Source organism: Denticeps clupeoides, chromosome 2 (genome assembly GCF_900700375.1).
Source record: "Denticeps clupeoides chromosome 2, fDenClu1.1, whole genome shotgun sequence".
Lineage (NCBI taxonomy): Eukaryota > Metazoa > Chordata > Actinopteri > Clupeiformes > Denticipitidae > Denticeps > Denticeps clupeoides.
In genome coordinates, this window is record NC_041708.1 from 35,129,886 (window position 1) to 35,133,812 (window position 3,927).

Sequence of the window (3,927 nt, forward strand, 5' to 3'; positions counted from 1 at the left end):
TGGTGGCATGACGAGGCAGGTGAACGGAGATGATGAGAAAAGATGACGAGGAAGAAGGACGCATTCGCATGACGTCACAAAACCGGGATTTAATTTGTGCAGAACAGAACAGGGGCGACATCTGGTAACACAACAAAGACCCGATGGTGAACAGAAATGAACAGGGCAGCTTTATATGATTAGACACAGGTGAAAATGATTAGGGAACATTTCACATGACAAACGTGAGACTGAAAGGGTTAAGTGTCTTGCTCAGGGACACAATGGTTGTAAGTGGGGTTTTTCAACCTGGGTCTTCCGGTTCATAGGCAAGTGTGTTACCCACTATGCTACTACCTCCCTCAATCAATCAATGCCCTGTGTGAGGATCGAACTCAAGACCTTCAGATTATGAGACTGACGCGCTACCTGCTACGCTACCAAGGCCTGCTTTTTACCACTTTTTACTTACTCTACAATCACTTTTTTTTCCGGGACTGAGCAATGAGTATTCAGCAAAAAAATGGGCAATCGCCTGTTAATCTCATTGTACACGCTGCCGCTTGGACATTTAATTGAATTAAACATGAATTAAGTAAAAAAAAATTTGCAGATGAAACCCATACATCTCTGTCAAACCAGGTGACATTCAAATGACATCAGAGAATGGATGACCCGCAATTTCCTAATGCTTTGATAAGACTGAAGTTTTGTTGATTTGTCCTAACGGGCCAAAATGCAGATTAACAGAATAAATTTGCATATGGTGGATTCACAGGAGTTCTTAGTACATCAGTGAAAATAGTTTGTGACCTTTGACTTTGATCTGCTTTTTGACTGTCACATTCGTACTTTTATATACATGTGGCCTGGAACACTGTAACTCTCTTCTTCTACTGTAACTTGCATTCTCTGCATTGGATCCAATGGTCACGGCAATTTGGCACGACGAAGCAAGTGATCTGGAACGATGACAAGACATGACGAGGAAGAAGGACGCATTCGCACAATGTCATGAAACGGGGGTTTAATATGTGATGAACCGGACAGGGGAGACATCCATTTAACAATGACCCGACGGTGAACAGACAAGCAGAGGGCAGCTTTATACGATCAGATACAGGTGAACAGGAAACATTACACAGGACGTGAACCTCTGGCCCGGATCCGGGACCCGGAGTAACCCCTTCCGGACACCAATTAAGTCTTGCACTGATTAAGATGCTGTGTCTTACCTACAAAGCCTTGCATGGTCATGCTCTAGTACATCTTAGTAACCTACTAGTCCCTCATAACCCACCATGATCCCTTCATTTTCTGGGAGAATTCCTACTTGTTGTACCCTATGTACTTTCCAATAATTTTTCAGGAATCAGACATAGTTTTCAATATTTAAATCCAGGCTAAAAACATACTTATCTAGTCAGACTTTTACCAACACTCCTCTCACCATTAGTAATGCTGTAGTAGTTAGTACTGCCAGAAATGTTTACTTAGTGCCATTTGAGCTAATTTATCAGTAACTCACCCTTCTCTTTATCTTTCAGCATTTACTGCTTGGCCCTTACTGCCTGTCAGTCCTGATTGTCATCTGTGGGAACTCTAACATACATACTATTATATCTTAAAACAAAACTGGACTGCAATTTCCTCTGTATGCCATATTTCCCTGGATAAATCTTATTAAACATCCCCGAGGAGGATGGAATCCCCTTGCTGAGCCTTGTTTTTTCCTAACTCACAAGCTTTATTCCCTTTTCAGGAAATGACTCCTTGCCACTAATGTGACTTGCTAACAAGACTACTGCCCCACGTGTACTTGCAAGATTCTTAATGGTACAGAGAATGAACAAATTCTCAGCAGGTGGACGAGCCTTCTGCTACAGGGCTCCCCTGCATTGGAACAGCCTTCTTGCTAGCGTTCAGAACTCAGACACAGTGTCCATATTTAATTCCAGGATAAGCATTTCAAAAACAGTTAAATCCACACATACTATGATGGTTATCTCATCTAAGTTGTTCTGGATAGACCACCAGGGCCATTGTTGAACTGGACATGTCTTTAATGAATCATGTTGGACTATTTTAATACCAACCCTGCTCTGACTTCTACTGGACAATTGTTTCCAACCCTGACATCTATTGCACCCTCACTCTACCTGGTTCTTTCTGACTCACTCCTTCCCAAGGTTTCTTCTTTTTTTCTAGGTTTGGGGGTTGTCAACTATAGGGCCTGTCAGTGCCCATTGAGACATACTGTATCTGGTCTATGGGCTAAATAATATTGTTGTTTTACCTTTTTTTCATAGGTTTTATTCTTTATGATAAGCATTTAAGTACTATTTCTTCTACTATTTCTATATCATTGGAAGCTCAACCAAAATGACCTTGACATTCACTACACCAACAGAAAAAGGGGAATTATGCTTTTATGTGTGTTTTTTTTTCTTACTGGGTCTGTGTGCTTCTGAATGTGCCACCTTCATTTCTTGTGGCCGTTAAAGTGGAAGGCAGGGTAGGCAGGTGGGGCTGCGAGAGGAAAGGCAGCGGCGCTCAGGCGGGGGTGAATGTGGGGTTGTGGAGGGAACAGGTGCTCTGGGCTGATTGAGTCATCCTTCACCCTGCGCTCTCCTTCGAGTCCTTTGCCTAACCTCACGGCTGCCTGGTGGCACTAGGCTTGTAGCATCAGACTGCCTCACACGCTGCATCGGTAAACACACAGACACACACACACACACACACATCTACAAATATATTCGCTCACTCAGACTAAATCAGCACACAAGCACATTGTGTAGCAATACACTCATACAAATATAATCACTTGCTTACTAACTAGACATACAAAATAACACATTTACTGACCTACTCACAGAAAGGGTGTGAAGACACACATGCACAGTCCTTCATAGGTCTGGTTCATTTATGGCCATGCATGAGGTTAACGCACACATACACACACACACATAGCAATGGTCAATATATGCAAATGCTGCCCATTAAGAGGTCACTGTTTCTCTGTCATTTGTTTGTGTGTGTGTGTGTGTGTGTGTGTGTGTGTTTATGTGAAATCTGCAAAAACCTTAATTTCATACTTCTTAACCCAAACAAGAAAAATCTAAAATTCACAAGCAACATGCATTTGCACATCAATCAATCATCACATTAAATGATACTGCTCAGAATCTTGGATTGAGTAAAGCATCGCTCTGCTGTAAACCTGCATCTAAAGGGGCCATTTCCACAGCTCCTCCTCAGTAAAATGTGCACTTGGATCAGATGTCATTCATCAGTATGATTTGATTGACAGCTGTGACTATTCCAGGCTCTCAGTGGCTCAGTGAACAAAAGGTGCGAGGAGAGGAGGGGAGGACTGTAAAATATGACTGGGCGATGCCTGAAGGGCTTTTACGTTTCATAATTGAAAGCCTCTGCTTTCATGGTTTGATTCAATTCAGTCCAGCTTTCAGCTAATGTGAGTCGTGATGGTGTCTGGATTTAGTGCAATTTCATTACAGAAAACACTGTTGCGAAATCTGATTGGTTCCGATCCAAAAGTTTGCTTTATGATTGTAATAGAAAACCTCCTCAGTGTGGTTCTGTTACTGAATGTTACATGGGGAAAATTTCTGTTTATTGATTCTAGCTTATGTTCCATCAGTTCAGAATGTTTGTTACAGATCAATTACGGATTTATATATCCAAACCCGCACATGGTGTAAAAATACTAGAAAAATATTTGATGTGAATAAATGTCACAAGGCAGTTGAATATATAAACTTGTTTACAAGTTTAAAGCATAGCCTTTAAAACAGCATTCGACAAGTGTGTGGTGGTGGTGGTTGTCTGATGAATGAGTCTGAGTCTGTCTTCATAGTGATCTGGTTGAAGGAAAATTTTGGCTGGTGTGGTTAAAGGGGACTCAAATATTATTCCTTCAATCCTTTT

At 41.6% G+C, this 3,927-nt stretch overlaps 1 non-coding gene across 1 annotated transcript; it reads right to left on the reverse strand.

Annotated features, from left to right (window-relative positions):
• Nucleotides 1–353: 353 nt before the first annotated feature.
• Nucleotides 354–426, reverse strand: trnam-cau (transfer RNA methionine (anticodon CAU)). The gene has a single exon. It is a non-coding gene; the product is annotated as a tRNA-Met (tRNA).
• Nucleotides 427–3,927: the final 3,501 nt, after the last annotated feature.